The 17,891-nt window shown below is 49.7% G+C and overlaps 1 protein-coding gene across 5 annotated transcripts in view; it reads left to right on the top strand.

Moving 5' to 3' along the window:
- Nucleotides 1-17,891, top strand: part of Ten-a (Teneurin-a transmembrane protein) — a 587,521-nt gene that overhangs the window by 450,146 nt on the left and 119,484 nt on the right. The gene's annotated exons all lie outside the window — the stretch shown is intronic.

Genomic DNA, 17,891 nt, shown 5'->3' with positions numbered 1-17,891 from the left:
CGCCGAGCACCCCGGGAAACACCCCCGCCCGCGAAATATTCGAGATTCCTCTGTTCGACCGTGGAGCAACTTTATCGGAAAGTTCCGCGTCGATATAACGAGAGGATCGAACGTATCGACGGTTCCCGGAATTCGTTGGATAATAAGGCTTCTTCGGGCGCACCGACCAGGGGGGGGGGTTTGTATAACGGCGTCGAACACGATTGCCGGGACTCTCCTTTTACAGCGGGAACGTCGTGTACCCTATTATATTGTGAATTAAAAGGATCCGATTCGTTCGTTTCTTAAGGTCTGTCTGCAGCTATCGCTTTGTGCAAGGTATCGAGGGCTTCTTATCCTTCGGCTACTTCTCGCTAGATTATGATTTAACTGTAACGCTGTACTGTAACGCTGGATGGAATTCGAGGTAATGCGAAAATCGCGTTCGGCCGGGATGCTATCTTTTAATAAATCTCGATTGTTCTGTTTTCATTAATTCGACGCGTTAATACACTTGCACGCTGGCGGAGAACGCGCGAAAGCGTAGGTACGCGCGTCGGTTCACGATCGAAAAATCTCCGCCGCGTTTTTCCGAAGTTACAACGGGGACGGGTGATTACTGATTACCATCACGGAAGTGTCACCGTCGGACGTTACAAGAATGCCACCCTTTCCATTTAATTCCCGTGAAACAGCGATCCATCGGGACATTGCCAATCAGTGGCCGCCGCATAAAAAGCGGCGTCGAAACGACCATTCTTTCAGCCGCGCTCACGGCGGCAGCCGGCAGCTAGACGGCTGCCGGTCGACCGGCGAAGGCGGAAATAACATTGATTTCACGTCCCGGGCACACCTTGCTGTCACGCGGCGCGTTTCATCCTTTTAAACATGCCTGTCCGTGGAAGCGGGACCACCCGACGGAATACGCGGTACACGCTTCCGCGTAAAATGCAACGGGGGTCGCGAGAAATAGGCGTGGTGCTCGCTCCCATTACGTCAACGTTGCACGCCCTCCGTCGACGATATTTAACGGTACGTTTCTTTATTCGCGTAGGTCAGGAGTTGGAATAATCCGAACCTGCGGTGGCGTGCAACACTTCCAGACGACTTGAATTACGTTCACTGTTCTACGGGGCGAGAATTAAGGAGCGCTGGAAATATTATGAATTACTTTTAGTACTTGTTTATGCAAACGTGTCTGATATAATACGTGATAGGGTCGACGAGAATTTTAATAGAGAATTAATCTGATAGGATAACTATTGCTGTTATCGCTGGTTAATCCATTTGTTTCATGCCAAGAGTTTTTAGACCTGAATCTTACTTTCTAAAGTCTGATAGCTAACTATTAGAGCAGCTTATCGCGAAGCTATTAACTTTGCGGACGAAGATTCTTTGAAATGTACAGAACCTTCGGTAGATGAAGTTAAATTGTATATCGATTACTTAATTGATAAACAGGAAACTACGTGCTAATCTCTCGATGTTTCACTAATTAAATCATTTGTCCGCGACTTGGTCTTCCAAATATGAACATTTGTTCTCGCCGGGATGTCGACATTCGTCCGTAAAGGGTTATAATCAACATAAAGGTAATTTTAAATGATAGGATTACGCGATCCCGGTTCTACTCCGGGTTTCGTTATCCATTAGCAGGTATGGCGGGATCAAATATTTTCGCGTCAAGCTGTTGCAAATCACGAAGAAGATCCCCGGCAAAGAGGGGCAAAGGATAAAGACCGTTCGCAAAATGAGCCGGTTCAAACGACGGACGTACGGTTTTCCTGCGGTCCCGGCTACCTGTTAGCCAATGTTCCCCGCGCTCGTTAGGATCCGGGCTTTGACAAAGAGGCGAACGAAGACACTAATTACAGAGTCGGCTACTTCCTGGCTACGTCTGTCCTTCCTTCCTTCGCGAAACAGAGGAGGCTGGCTCGAAGGCTGGAACACCGAGCGGGAGGTCAGGTGATCACGCCGCAAAGCGGTGGTTCGCATCAGCGGCCGGATGCCGGGGCGACTGAGTGGTTTATCCCGTTGCTGTGTCCGTGGCAATGCACATCAAAGGCTCGCGAAGATTTTGAGTGGTCCCCGTTCTCTCATCTTTTTTCTCTCCCTTCCCTTCCCTTTTTTCGTCTATTCTTTTCCGGGTGAAAGATGGTGTCTAGAGGTAATGCGATGACTCGAAACTTCGAGGACCATGGATCAAAGCGCCCCTGGTTTCTTCAATTTCTACGGAGCGTTTGATGGGTAGGGGTATCCTCGAAGTGAATACACCGTGAATGCTTCAATGGGAGATCTTATTTCGTTGTAGACAATCGTAGATAATTTTTAGACATCTCTTTCTTTCTTTTTTTTCTTTTTTTTTATACATATAAGAAACACGTACATTGCATCTCGAATCTGACGGGATAGATTTCTCATCTTTTCATCGGATGTAGTCGAATACTTTACCGTTAGCCTTTGACGCGGCCGGCATTGTGGCAACGGCCATTTTCAGTGGCGCCACTGTACGTCTTTTTCCTCCGGATGAAATTGATGCTAGGCATTCTTCAATTCTTGAACATCTTGCAGTGACTTTTCGTTTCGTCAGCATTCAATGGAATTGACAGTTCAATTGTGGCGTGAAAAATATAACGTTACCAAAAGGGGGTCAGTCGCGGTATTCTGCTCAATCTTGACCTCTCCATCGGCGTTTCCATCGGATCGCGTGTTCGGCACCGCGAATACCGAGTCATTCGTTATGAAGAAATCTCTGTCGCTCTCGGGCGCAATTTACGATCGAGAATCAAAGTACCCCGCGCCTTTGACGAGTGCACCGGTTACACGAGCCGGACGATGCAAATGTAAAATTACAATCGTAAAAACAGTCTCAAGACAGCCGGCGGTGAGGGAATTAAAAAAAGATCCGCGGAGGTGAGAATAAAGAAAAAGGAACCGGCACGTTATTATGCGAACTGCGCGATCTACATACGTTACATATTCACGACCGTTTTACATAACTTGTCCGTAATCCTTTACTTTACGCGGCAGGATACCGGCGCTTTGTAAAAGAGTTCCGTACAAATACGCCGTATGAATTATATATCCGTACATTCGCCGACTGTGTCTTTGTAAATGTTTCATTCCGAGATAGGTCGTTTATTATTTCTGGGGGAAATTTTATATTCGCCGGCCCGCGGATCGGGGAGCCCCGTTTCGCAGGCACGCCGACGCGATGACGCACGGAATATTTAAAAAGTTACTCGCGAACGATACGCGCGCTACCGAGGAAATATTTTCGATATCTCTATCCTGTAATCCGCTTTGGTATTTTTCCCTGTTCCTTAATTATTGACGGCCCCGAACGAAACTGGAACGCGTTTCGCGAATACGAACATCAACCGCTTCCTCGTTCAACAGAATCAAAATACGCGTCCGCCGAACCATCGATCCAGCGAAGCCACTGTTCGATCCAAAGGCAGAACGATCTACTCGCGCGACAGAATTTATTTCACCACTCGCCACGTCCAAAGGCTAAGAATGTTAAAGCTGGCAGGGTGTTCGAGGGAACTCGCGACCTCCGCCCCCTCACGGCATCGCGCTCGCGCGCAGAATTCCATCGAGGATGCTCGCGGCGCGTTGTCGGCGCGATGCGGAACCGCGGCTGTTTGAGTTCTACAACCCAGCCCCATTATATACAAGAAGAGGGGTCGCAGCAGCCCATCCAACTTGACGCAAGTGCCGCCTATTTGGATCTCCATCCGCGTCTGTTTACCGGCGTCGACGGTGGGTGGCGGCGACGGCGGCGGCGTGTCTCCTCTGAGAGAATCCGGCGAAGTTCGCGGACACGACTTCCTTTTGCGGTGTAAACTATATAAAGAGGAGCTTTGGCCTGGCCTGGCCTGGCCTGGCTGAGGTCGCGGAGGGCGATAAGCGGGCAGAGACGAGAGACAGGCTCGCAACGCGCGCGGCCACGGCGATAAAGAGGAGGAACGGCTGCCTAAGAACCGGCCTGAACAGTCTTCGAGCTAGCGTTTATGCTTCTGTTCCAGGGATTGGAAAAGTTCCGAAAATAACTGTTCGAGACTGTTGTATATCAGCTCCAGCTGAAATAGTTATGCAGAAGAGGAATAAAGTCGTAACGTTCCTTCTTTCGAAGAATCAGAACCTACGGTGCATCAGTTCTATAGAAGTTACTATTATTTCTCGATTCTGCATTATTCTCAGAAACAAAATATAACAGTGTTAACCGATATAACATGAGTTCTTTAGAACCGCAATCGAAAGAGATGTATCTCAGAGTCGATAGACCTAATAACAGTTATGACTCTATTTCGGTTCGCCGTAACAGTTTCAAGAACCAGAACCGATGTCATAACTGTTTTCAAGCCCTACTGCTAGGGAATCGGCCAGAGCGGTCCCTGAGCCTGCGTTTCTGCTTCTGTTCCCTTACCGAGCAGATCCTCGATCGCCGGCTGCGCTACATCTGGCGTCCCTTAGCTCCATCCACGCGCCGGACCCCGGTCCACGCGCGCCAGACATCCACCGCGACGGCTCTGCTCCTGCGAATTCGGCAGAAGTCCCCGGGCGCAATAAAATCCGATCGCCCTGTTCACCCCCGCTTCCCCTCGCAGCTCGCGCCGCTGTAAATTTGCAAATTCAGGAGGCACCGCTGGCGGTTTCCTCGGCAGACCGGCGCGCACCCCTCCGACCCCGTGATCTATTATCGTTCGCGGTGAGCACGGTGCAGTTATTGCATAATCGCGGAGAGTAATGGCGATGGCTGGGAACCGCTGCTCTTTCATTGCCGCGTATCGCGACTGTAAATATCGACGGGGGAAGGATAAAGCTGACTATGTACTGACCAGAAGTGTTAGTTTATCCGCTGTAGATTAACCGTTTGCAGGGGGAAGATATTTCGTTAGACATATTTAACATTTCCCGATGAAACACAGACAATATTTTAGGAAGTTTATCAATTAACCCTTTGCGGGCGGATGTCGGCATTTCGATGAGATGAAATATTCATATTTGGAAGACTAACTCGCGAACAAATGATTTAATTAGTCGAACGGCAAGAGATCAGACCGCAGTTTCCTTTTCTTCTATTAACCCTTTGCACTCGACAATATTTTTCAACACAATTGATTATGTTATATAGATTAAGAGGCAGAACTATTTTACTTCGATGCTTTATATGTTGTTACATTACACAAGGTTTAATATTGAATTGAAAATTTGAAAGTTTGCTGCGTCGAATCAGGTGGCGATTGTAATTTAGCTTTATATGTTGAAAATTTCGCATGTTTCGAAGGATTTTCGTCCACAAAGGGTTAATACTTAACATCGAGCTTCATGATTTTACTGTAAAGGGGGTGAAAGTAGTGTGTAGTGTATTACGAAAGTATTCTAGTAATTAGTATGTTGAGTGTATTCCAGTGGCGATGGCAATGAAAATATTTGGTTACTCTTGTGCCATTTTGTTAGTCCCTGAAGGTGCTTTGTAGCGGTTGTAAGTAATTTTTAATGCGAGAGGTTTATTATGCCTCGTTTGACAGGATTTAAGGTCGACGATAGACCAGCTAGGGAATGTGCTAGACGTTGTTTCGGATTCCTGTTACATCGTTGTAATATGCTTAAAAAATAGGGGGTATAAGGTTGCCGCGCAACAACATGGATCAAGTTCAGGAATAGCGTATCGTTTAATGGCGAGACCCGACGCCCACGCTTGACACCTCGTAAAAACTTTAATCAAACCTAATGACGGCATTAATTTCGCGCAGGACTTCACGGCCATCACGCTTTATCGCCTTTCAACGGGAATACTGGCCGAGTATCGAATTATTACGAGCAAACGCTCGACCCCGCCTCGTAATGAAAATTTTCACTGCTACGCGGCGCTTGACGCCGTAAATAGGGCCGCTTAATTGATCCGAAATCGGGCTGAGTTACTACGAAACAATTACTCGTTCTATTGTACAATCTTCAATAGATGCCTTTCTGTTTCAATTACAAACACGGTTAAACAATACCACGTTTAATTTAACAGATCCCCCGGCACGTGTAACGCATTCGAAACAATTACGATTCCGTATCTTACGTGAAACGAACCGAATTCCCTCGAGTACCGCCCGAATTTTTCGTTCGTGATCGTTCAACTGACGTCATTTACGATCCGATATAATCGCTATTCCTTGTATTCATTAAAAAATGCTCCATAAACCTATCGTTGTTCGCTGCAGAAGGGCTCGCTCGTTAAAGTGTTAGAAAAAAGAGAGGAGTCAGACGGTCCTCGAGAGTTAAAACTCAATTTCCACGGGCAGATACTGCCCATTTAACAGAGTATATTTTTACCCATATACTTTTTTACGGGAACCGTACAGTCGCCAGTATCTCCGGGAAGAAATCTCGCAGCGGCTCCGTCCCTCTTCCGATGGTACGTCGTAGTTACGCCGGTCCCCCATCTTGCATTTTTATCTTAATGCACTCGAGGACGCAACAGGCCTCTTCGGCCCGGGTCGTAGATGATATCGCGGACGGAGCGTCTTAGGAACGCTTAAATTAATATTCCCCGACTACTGTCCCCTCGAGTAGCGCGGCAAAAACCCCCTGATATCGTTGGAATCGCGCTCGGAACGACCACGCAGCCGGCGCGGCACGATAATGCCCGTCCGCTTATGGTGTTCCCGTTACATTTGCCCAATTGAACCGAATGGCCGCCGTGAAAGCGTAGAATAGACAGAATATTTTGTGCGAAAGTCACCAGACGCCGGTAGTTTAAAGAAAATTGCCCACATATTTTTCCCTCTTTTTTTTTTTTCTCCGCACCTTCTTTAACGGGCCGCTGCTTTGAAGTTCCCCTCGGGCGAGCTTCGTTAAAGAGAAACACACCGAGGAATTTTCCTGGCGCCTCTTAAAAGAAAAATAAAGCTGACCTTCAAATTTCCTTTACGCCTACGTCCCGATCAAGTTATATCAGATCCCTTTGACGCTCGAGGATGAAAGTCTCCCGGCCGGTTTCCTCGACGGTGGCCAAGGTCAATTCCACACTATTTTTACAATACACTTTTTAAACAAGCCTTCCTCTGTACGCACACCCTAAAGCTGTCCTCTTTGAAAAAGATGATACCGAACTCCGGTCATTCATCAAAACCCGGCGATTCATTCCGCGCGTTTCCAAGAATATCTCTTGCGAACATCAGTTCCAAAGTCCTCGAGATAAATCACTGAAAAGTACACTCTCCGGAGAGAATGAAAAATATATTTTAACTTCCACCGTCGGCTGACTCATCCGGGTTAGTCATCGCGCGCGGTTCCCCCGGATCTGCGAACTGTATCCCGCAATTCCGACTTGTTTCGCCCCGTTCGGCTCGCACCCACACGACACGGCGCATTAAATGCCCGCGTCCACGTAGCCGGAGAACCCGACGAATGTCCTTCGAGCGATCCCAGCCGGTCCATCATCGATTTCACGGGGAATACCGTGTGCATACCCGAAGAGTCACGTCCGATACCGGTCGGTCGTCCGTCAGCCGCCCCGCGGAGATGATTTTAAGCGGACGTAATTGCCCGATGGCAAGTGAATTGCGGCAGTTTCATGGTCCATCCTCTACGGTTCATCTCCTCGGGTCTCTCCCTCCTCTCGCGAGCTCTCGCGCGCTATAAAGATCCGCTCTTCGCGGGAAAGAGATAAGAAAAGGAGAAGAGAGAGAGAGGGAGGTGCAGTGGAAAAGAAAAAAGGGACGCGACGCTCTATGAGCGGCGAAAGAACCCCTCGGCTGCAACGATACCGTGAAAAAACGGGACCGGGGGTGGTAAGGGGCGGCCATATTGAAAGGGAACGCGATACGCCTCGCGGAGGGGTGTTTATTAAATCGGCCGTTTAAAAGGAATGGAATTAATTCCGCGGGACGTTTCGGCATTCGTCCGCAAAAATTTCAAGGGTCGATAAGCGGGGCAACTTCCAGGGTTGCCTCGGCGAGGGCTCATTGTGGAACCGAGAAACTCGCCGCGCTCTTCGAGCCGATCAAAAGGAGACGAGCTCCGCGGGACCGGGGAATTATTGATCTCGGTGATTCGTGTTAATTGCGAGAGCGGTGGGAAACGGTCTCTTGTCTCGATCGTTTTATGCTCGAAGTACGGATGTGTCTCGGGTTGCGTGTTTGGATCTGCTTGTACGAGTAGTTGAGTCGGTTGAAATATAGTAAGTTTAGAGAGCTGTGGATAATATTGGTGCTCGAAAATTGGAGAACAAATTTTAATCAAATTTTAAAGGGGAAAGATTTCATCGTAAAGTTTTCTTCTGTGGAGCTCCTTTTATAGAACTTTTAGCAGAGTTCTAGCTTCTTGTAATTCATTATAAAATAGGTGCAGCACTGATCTGTCCGTTCTGATCTTCGCGACACATCTGCTAAGCTTCAATTTTATGAATTACCTTCATAATCTGTTTCTTAGAAGCAGGCGAATCATTCGCAGCTCGAATCGAGGAAGCGGATCAAACGTTGAATTTCTTTCGGCCGAAGACGGGAGAGGGCGCAATAATATTCCCATTAAGGCGGGCGCGAGAGTACGATTCCGCGTAGGAAACGAAAGAATTACGTGCACGCGTGTGCGATCGCAATCGGCCGGCCGAATAACTTCGCGGAACTGAATCATCGCATCGAGCGGCGATAGACACCGATTATTCCTCGTCTTTCGCGGCCGGCGTTCTTGTCCCGTGCGATGTACGAAATTCGTACCGCACGCAACGAATTTCAAACAATCTTTAATGACACATCTCCGCGTCGTTGCGAACGCCCCGCCACGAAAACAGACAATTTCCAGCGGTACCCGCTCATTAGACGCCGCGCTCTGCCCTTAGCACGAACCGAACGGACAGTTTTTTCTCTACCTGCGCCGCTTTACACGCGACACTCGTGAAAATAATATGCGACACGGCGCCACGGAGACTGTGTAGACTTGGCGAAGTGAATTCGTCACGATTTTGCAGGATCTAGAGTCTACATTCTAGACAGCCTAGTCCAAAACTCGGAACTTCGATAACCACTGTACAGAAGAACAAAAGAGAAAATTCGTAGGATTCGATAGAAACAAAGGCAATTCGTTCTACTTTCAATATTCTTTAATTCATATATGAAGATGGAACAATATTTATCTCCAACTTCTTTGAACACTCCTTGTAAGACTTAAGAACAATATTCACAGAGAGATACCGTAGCTATTTAGCGATCATCTAGGTATCAACGAAGGAAACGCGTTATAAACAGTGGTAAACATTGAAATTGCAGACGTAATTCTTTAAGCTTCTGGTTGTCATGCTCGCGCCTTTCCTTTTATTTCCCGTTGATTACGGAGAGTTGCGGCTTCGAAGCAAAGGAATCTCGCGGACGAGGATTCTGCGGGCACGTTGCATCGCGGGTCGCGGGGATCTCGCAAGTAACCTGCGTCGCGCTGTTACGCAACAAAGTTCCTGCAAGAAACATCAAAGGGCCGTCACAGCGTTCCGCGTTCGTCATAAAACGTTCCTCGATTCCGTTTGTCCAGAAGCATCAAAAATGCAACGCCCCCCGCGAAACGGAATACAATATACAGTCCCGCGAAATGCGCGTTTGTCGAGGCGGTCCCCGACACCAGCGTCGAAATTACACGGTTTCGGCGCCGACAAAGCCTCATCCGTGGCGAAATGGTAACGACCCTGTGTGTACCGCGTTAAATAATTCCCTATTAAGCTAACCCGAACGCGATGGAAGCCGTCTTTGGCTTCCGCGGCGCGGTAAAACCGAGACGATCGGTAAATTTTGGCTGATGACCCGTCACGCGATGCACCGTGGTCCCTCGAAGTTAAACAAACGAACTCTTATGCTTACAACAATATACGAATCACGATAACATAGAAATAAGTTTGATTTAACCAAGGATTTTCTTGCTAGAGGATTTTAATAACCTTAGTTTCTTTTCCTCGTGTTTCAGGTACGTACCCTGCTCCATCTCACAAGCTTCTGGTGTTTTGCAAAGAAAATCAGGCGTATCGAGGTAAGGTCGACGAAGCCCAAACAGTTTATCTGGCAGAACTACCCCATTCCCACCTACGGAGCGAGAGAATATCCAGACGATTGGCAAATCCCTGCCTCAGACACGTGTTTATGCGTTCCGTTTGTCGATATTGCTCCCCAAGGAGAGAGACGAGTTTCTCAGTTTTCCCGACCGGCCAAATGTCAGGCGGAAGTCCTTTGAAACGCAGAGAGGGTGCGTGGGTCAAGGACGACCCTTCTTTGGAGGCTTCTTTCGAGGCCGGTTAAGAAGCACCGGAGAAAGTTTAGTATAAACGTCACTCGACACTGGACACCCTGGTTTCGGGACACGAGGGAACACGTGTTTTTCGTCTGGAAGCTGCTGTAATTGTAGAACAGCCTTTCGTATCTTGACCCGGTATTCGGACACCTTTCCGCAGGTCATAACTTCTTTCCTGTTTCGTAAACTTCGTGAGACGAAGTCGAGCCCGCAATAGCTGGCTTGTCGAACGAATATCGTGTTCCCTAAGAGTCGGGCCCTCCGTCGTAAAACCATATACCTCAGGCGGAATACGTTGCCCATTCGAAAGCCGAAAACATTCGACGACATTTAACGAGACTTCTCGTTTCTTTGATACCCGATAGATCCTTTAACAGGATAAAACGAATGTTCCTTTGACCCCGGCGCTTCCATCGGGCGGCCCGTAGAAGTGTGTATTTGCTCGAACGCCCGGTCTACCGATAATAATTAAAAGATACTTATTAAAAATCCCGGCAGCGAATAGTAGCTTCCCCGAGGTCGCATTACGCGTAGCGTCGCGTTCAAGTGTCTCCTCGGGCCGGCAAAAGGAGAAGAGCGGAGGGAGGAAACAGGCAAATCAGCGGGAGAGTAGCGCAGGAAGAGGCGGCGACCTTCGGTAACGATGCAATAACATTACCATTGAAGTTCAAAGCCAAATGAATGGATGTATTCCGCGTGTGTAGGAGTTCTGGAAGGTAGTCGAGCAAGGGTAGGTACGCGGTAGGACCGTGGAAAATAAAAGGGCGCCGGTAGAAAGAGCCGCGTAATAGCCTCTGTTACCTGCCCCCGCTGTCTGCGTCCTCACCACCGGGCCGCGTTTCATGTTTTCCCTTTCACCCCTCGGCCCACCCTCGCTCATCTTCTCTACCCGCGTTCGTCGCTTCGATAGTCTTTGACCGCCATTTTCTCCTACCACTTTCACGTTTCTATTGCGTATCCGTCGTTCGGCTACCTTTTTCGGCGACCTTCGCTCACTCTGCCGGCTCACCCCTTGCCGCTGTCCTCTTTTTGTCTTTCCCCCCCTCTCCGCTCGTGTTTCAGGACGCGCCAACGGCCGATCGAAAATGGACTTTCAGGGGGACACGGAAATTCATAGCCGCTCTCCGAATAATTCTCCCATTTCTGCCAGTCTTTAGAACAGCGTAATACAAATAACAACGGGTCGTGCTTTAATACCGGACAAAACGTTTCACGCCGGCCATTAACGCGTCCCGCATTCTGTCTTCCTGCCCGAAACGCGTCCGGCAATATTATCTTCGATCATCGATATTTCCGCGATATTTACATCGCACTTGGCCACGGTTCCATCGTTTCCGCGTAAAACGCGACCGAAACGAGCACCATCGGCTGGTAGGAGTAATTTGCTCGGAGCATGTGCGATACCGGGGGCCGCTCATTATTCCGCCCGTTGTATCCAATATTCACGCCGTTCGAATCGTTGTGTTTCCCATTTCGTTATCTCTTTCGCCCGTCCGCCCCCCGGGTCCCGCCTCCGCATCGCGCAGCTTCGCCGTACGGTCCCGGTGCCGTTCCTCTTTTCGTTCTCTCTGCCAAACGGTATCCGATTCCGTGCGATAATTGGCACTCTCGATTGAATTTCCAACCTCCTCCGACCGTCGAGCGGGGACGGGGAATATTCTACGCGAAAACGTCCGTCGTAACGTCGACGACGCCTGACGCCGGCACGACGACGACGACGACGACGACGACGACGACCTCCGGGGAACGATGGACACGCCGTCGCGATTTCCCGCGTTAAATTCGCCGAACGCTGCTTTGCAATTCAATGAAAGAATCCAATCCGTAGGAAGGCCGGCAGCGACGCGCGTCTTCGCCTCTCTTTTCCTCGGCTCGCAGCCTGACGGCCCCCATCCCCCGCCCCCGACTCCCGAAGGACCTAGCTCCGAACCCTCGCGCGAATTCCTGCGCTCCGGGCCGTACACGCGAGACGGCGAATTGGAATTTCGTGAGGATCGAACGCGGTCGAGGGAACCCTCCTCACTTCCCCGAGACTCGCGATTGTTATTGCGACCGAACGCCGCTTCACCTCCCGTGAAATCCTATCCGGGAAATTAATTTTTCCGTGGTTTTTCGGCTCGACGCGAGTTTCCTCGATTTCCTTCTTCTCGTGTACGGAGGAATGAAGTTTTCTTGTCTTGTTTTGAGGGATGAAATAAGAAGATTCGAAGGGCGACGTAAGAAATTTGAATAAAACCGAGGGTGCAGTTAGCATTTATGGGGTATCCGTGGGAGAGACTCGGAGAGAGGTTCGAGGCTAGAAACGAGACGGAGGAATAATGAAACCGGAGGGCAAGGGGTATGAATGAAGGTAAAAACGCTAAGGGGGAGGAACGCGAGGATTATGGAGGGGAGGCGGAAAGTGGAGAAGAAAGGGAAGTTTAGAAGGAAGGGAAAATAGGAGTGAAAAAGCTGAATACGATGAAGGGTAAACAGAGGTGCTCCCGGCGAGGTTCGATTCGAGGCTTTGTCCCTTCGCGGCTCGCCGCGGGTATTAATGATTCCGAGCGGCGTAAATCGGGGGCTGGCGGGTGTTCATTCACGCGACGTTTCGTGAACGTCAAACGCAGCGGATCTTATCGTGAAATAAGATTGGAGTAACGAGCTTTGTTAATCAGGAATTATGAGTTCTCGGGGGTTGATACGCTTGGAGATTAAATTTACTAGCAATATTCCCCCAAATTGATACCAGCGCGATTAGTCTCTCTACATTCGAAATAATTTACAGTAACATCTTAATACAAACTAGTTCTCAAAATTTACTACTCGTTAAAAGCACCCAAAACGTTCACTTTCCTCGTTATCTTTCCGTTAATGCGTCCCTGCTGCTTTTCCCACCACCTTCTTGCAATAACCTCCTCTATCACTCTTGTTTTCATCCCTCACGTCTGTGTCTCTCCCTCCTCATTCCTCACTTTTTCCTCCCCATTCTCCGTCTCCTTTCTTTCGCTCGCTTTCACGGTTCTCCCGCCGCCGGTTCGAGTCGTCACGCGGAGCAAAGCGGAATAGAAGAGGACTCGGCGGCCTGGGGAGAGGCGGGAGGATCGATCGACGCGGGAAAGAAAAACGCGATCGAAGAGTGAAAGTGCACTGGCGGGAAGGAGGGATAAGGGGTGAGAGATAGAAAGGCCGGCGCGAGGGTGGCAAGAACTGGCAGATGTTTTATTGACGGCGTCGGTGTGATGGATCGTTGCGATATTATTGCGTTGCGACGCAGCGCGGCCAATCGAATACGTGCGCAGGGTGCAGGGTGCAGGGCGCAAGGTGCACCGCGCTGCCCCTGCGGGCCGCGTCATGCATTAAGGGCGCCGGCATGATTCGATCTACTCGCATAATGCGCTCGCTGGAAAAAGAGAGGGAAAAATGCGGATTCCACTTTCTCCCGGCGATTGTCTTTTTCTACTCCCCTCGGCTTTATCTCGTGCGGCTCCTCTCCGCGGTATTGTGCGTCGCGGCGCGCCGTTGCGTGACCCCGGTTTTCCCCGTTGAATGCCCCGTAATTCTTTGCTCTTTGATGCGAAGCTCGCGGACTCGGCGATCGTCGCAATTTTCCGCGACGCTCGATCGAATGATAACGGAATCAACGAGGAAAAGTGTACGGTACGAAGCAAATGTTTACTATTTAGAATTTTCATTTCGATCCGAGCTGCGATCCGGCTCTCTCAAAGTTACAGAAGTCGCGTGCACTTTTTGCACAGGAACCCCCTGAGTCATTTTACACCGAACTCCATACTTCGCTCCGTAAATTCGGCGAGTACGTCCCCGTTTCTCGGAGTCCGAACAGTTCGACTTCCATGGGAGAAGCATCGGGGAGCCGGGAAAAGGAAATCTTCCGAGTAAAAGTAGACATCGGAATGAAGCTCGCGAGCGTTCTACAGCTACCAGCCCAACCCCCTTGCCGCAGCAGCCGCCGGCTCTTATTCGAGTCCGAAGTTACCAATCCCGGAAGTTAGCCAGCTGGTTATTCCATGCAACTGTCGTGACCGGCGTCAAAAATAGCCGACGGTTGCCGAACTCCGCTCGCCGCGATCCTCCGCCTCCTCTACAGGTGACACGGAAGTTCGACTGGACGCGCGAACCGTCCGTCGGTCAACGAACTCAATCTATTTTTTCCGGCGCGTCGCGGACCGCGTTCGGGGGAACGTTGCTCGCGTTAGGTCTGGCATCGATGACAGCTTCGAAAACAGTTTCCGAATGGAGGCGAGCGAAAAGGCGGGAGGGAGGCGGAAAAAGGGAGCGAGAGAAAGAGAGTAGACTGCGGAATTCTACGTCGTCGCGCGCGCGTCAAACCGCGTCGCGTGCCGTTGACAGTTCTCGTCTGTCGTTGGAATAAGTGCGACACAAGAGGGGCGCGATTACCCTCTTTGTTCTGGGAGCCGCGTCTCCCCGGTCGGTCGTCGATGGGACGTAATGTATACGTCAAAAATAGCAATTCAGGGCCTGAGGAGGCTTCGACGATGAACGATTCAGTGGAATCGATCGAACGTTCCTCCCCTTCGACGGTCTCCGATAGCCGCGCTTCGCCGCCGTTAGCGTTGTTATTGGCTGTCGCTAGTTTTTCCTTAGCCTGTCATCGGGTTCTTCGACGAGATTGTCGGCCTGGGAACGTCGTTAGACCTTCGAGATGATAGCCGATGGCCTCTAGAGCCACTTACGGGGCAGAAAGTACGTAGAATTATCAAGAAACTCGAGTGGAAAATTACCGAGTTCATCGAATCTCTTACTTATTCCTCGTCCACTGTCCAACGAACGGAAAGTTTCTTTTCCATATGAATTCAAGAATGCACTCCGAATGATAAAATTAGTTTGACGCTCGTACCTTTCCGTTATCATCACGGTGAAAGTTAATTATCGACGAGGATCAACCTTGCGCGTTCTCATTTCACCGTGCGCTAGAGTAATCGGCGATCGTCGAAAACGTTCACCGATACCGCCGGCCATCGACAGGCAATATAAAAAGGTCCCGTGACGTCGCTGTCACGGTACGGACGACGACGCATCCGTCAACGACCGAGGAATATTAAAAGCAGTGACGAATGCGACGTGACCCGACGAATTACAGGCGCGCCGATGAAAATTAATGCGTTTCACGCGTTCGCGATTTTCATCCCTCGCGGGGAATAATTATAGATCAATCGTTAATCGAGCGAAATAAAAGTGATCCTGTTTATCGTTACTTTAAACCTTTCATTGGTCGAAAGCTACTGTGTTTCGTCTTACGTGCTGAATAATCTCGAATCAAAAGCACCAAGAAAACGAAAGGAAAATGAAATAATTCTTTCTTGCTGTATTTTTCTCGAACCTCCTGTCAGTCGAGTCGTAATGGTTGGCAAACCGATCTCCGAACAGAAAACCAATGAACTATGGGGCGGAGTGAAACGAGTCGGTCGACGAAGCCCCAATTTCCTGGGCGCGTTATTCCAGCGTTCCGCGTAAACACGTTGGGAAGGAGGCGCGCGCGTGGTACACGTGCAACTCCTGAAACACGATACGGCCGAGGGAAGGAAGTTCCGCAAACTCGGCTCGTTCCAGCGCGTTAGACGGGACGTGCCTAATCCCAGCGGTTGCAGATTCGTCCCAGGACCCCTCTAGGGTCGCGAGTTATCGCCGCCGGGCGAAACTTCGGAACCGGCGGCGCACTGATTTACCACGCCGAGAATAATTTCTTTCTGACCCTCCGTGGACTCGTCTCGTCCGTCTCCATCGTTCCCAGTCATCGTAAACGACAGGAAGATTGCCCTCTATAGTCAATCATCCCCTTATCTCGCTAATCCTTGACCATTCGTCAAGATCGCTAATTTATTACTACCATTCGCCATAGGAAATACTTGAAATTTCCCTGGATCCAGCGTGAAATGACTATTAACATTGCACAATGCGCTTGGACGTACACATTCGTATTTCTGCGTCGACGAGGAAATTGGGTGCTCCATTGACGCATAATGCCTCGATACTTGTTGCTCCTGCCGAGAACAAACAGCGCGCTTCGTGCGAGCCTTCAACGTGCTCCGGCGTTGAGTAAATAAAAGAAGCAGCGCGAATCATTACCAGAACAAACAGTCGAGGAAAATTGGAGGAGAGTTGCTTAGAAAGTTTCCTCATTTTCGCTGAGTAGACGGGTAAACGGTAAATTATTATAATCGCCTATTCCGTCCACTTCGCGATCTCCATATAAAAACAGCATCGAATCGCGGAACCGAGAAGTCTCCGAATCAGCTGAAAACTCGACGTCCGGTCGCCGCGAGTCGGAGCGAACGTTGTATTACAAGGCGCATAAAAGTTATCTCGTGTACGAATCGGTAAATAAATTTCCCGCGGCCCCTTCCCGGCCGTCGATCCGACGCGCCGCGAACTTATCACGCAGCTGGCGGTCCTCCCGCGCGATTTCCTCGTCGGGAGGGACCAGGGAAAAAAGGAACGTCTCGTTTTTCCACCCTTTTCTCGGCGTCCGCACCCTATTCCCGATGGCGCGACAGCCGGACCCCCCGCCAGAAGAATACAACACGCTCGGCGGAACGCCGCGCGGAGAAACGGCTGCGCGAGACGTAAACGAGCGACGGTAGCGAGAAACAGAGGGCAAACGCCCGCATTCACGGCCCGTACGTACACCGAGTGACATGTGCACGCAAAGGGAGAGAGCGAGAGAGAGAGAGAGAGAGTCGCTTCCGCACGCGGAACACCGTAATCCCGCGCGGCCGTTTGATGTTCCCTGAGAACTTTGACCCTACGCCACCATCGCGCCCGTCGCGGACGGGGCTGCAGCCCACTGTCGCGTTTTCATACTGTCCCACCGCGCACACTGGCTTTGGCCCTTTCGCTTCCATTTTCGAATGTACACTTCACCACACGACGGTATTTAAAAGGACCCGTACGCGTACCCGGTTTATCGCGAATCGCGCGAGTTCTTCGTTTGGTGCGATCGTTCCGACGATAACCGCCATGTTGGCGGGAATGAATGGGATTATGCTTGACCAACAGCTTCGCTGAAATGCTTGACGTTGCTTATGGTTTAGAGAGCGTTTTAGAGTGGTCTTCTTGAAAATGAACGTCGCCGTATTGAGGAAATTAGGATTTTGCGTCTGGAATTGCAAGTTGAGAGGGAATGTAGTTGTTTGGAGATCGAAAGGTTAATCTATAGTGTTCCTTGTTTTTGATGTCCTTGATACTGTTATGCTAATAGTGGGTAATAAAGTTTGGTAGTGTAATAACTGAAAGGCAAATTTTTCTACTACACGTCAACTTTGTTGCTGACATTTGAATGCAATTCCTGGAACGATCGATACACTGCCTCAGCTATGTTTTATGTTATTCTAGGAATAGGGTAAATTCATTGAGGGGACTATTCCATTAGCAATCCTGTAAATACAGTGATTCTTGAAAAATGATACTGCGGCGATATTCACGCAATGCAGAACACTCTTTTTCATATGTGACGTTAATGACAGTAATGGCGCCTCATCCATCAATCCGCCATGGTACTTACGTTTCATACGCTGCGTGTACTTACGTTTCCTGTCAGTAAGGATGCAAATGGTCGAGTATCTCGCGATTGTTTATGCATAAAAGACACTTGAATCATTTAGGTACACGCCACTATAGAGCAT

This window comes from Nomia melanderi, chromosome 10, assembly GCF_051020985.1.
Source record: "Nomia melanderi isolate GNS246 chromosome 10, iyNomMela1, whole genome shotgun sequence".
NCBI classification, from domain to species: Eukaryota; Metazoa; Arthropoda; class Insecta; order Hymenoptera; family Halictidae; genus Nomia; species Nomia melanderi.
The sequence above is the reverse complement of the archived record's forward strand: the minus strand, read 5'-3'. Positions and strand labels throughout refer to the sequence as shown.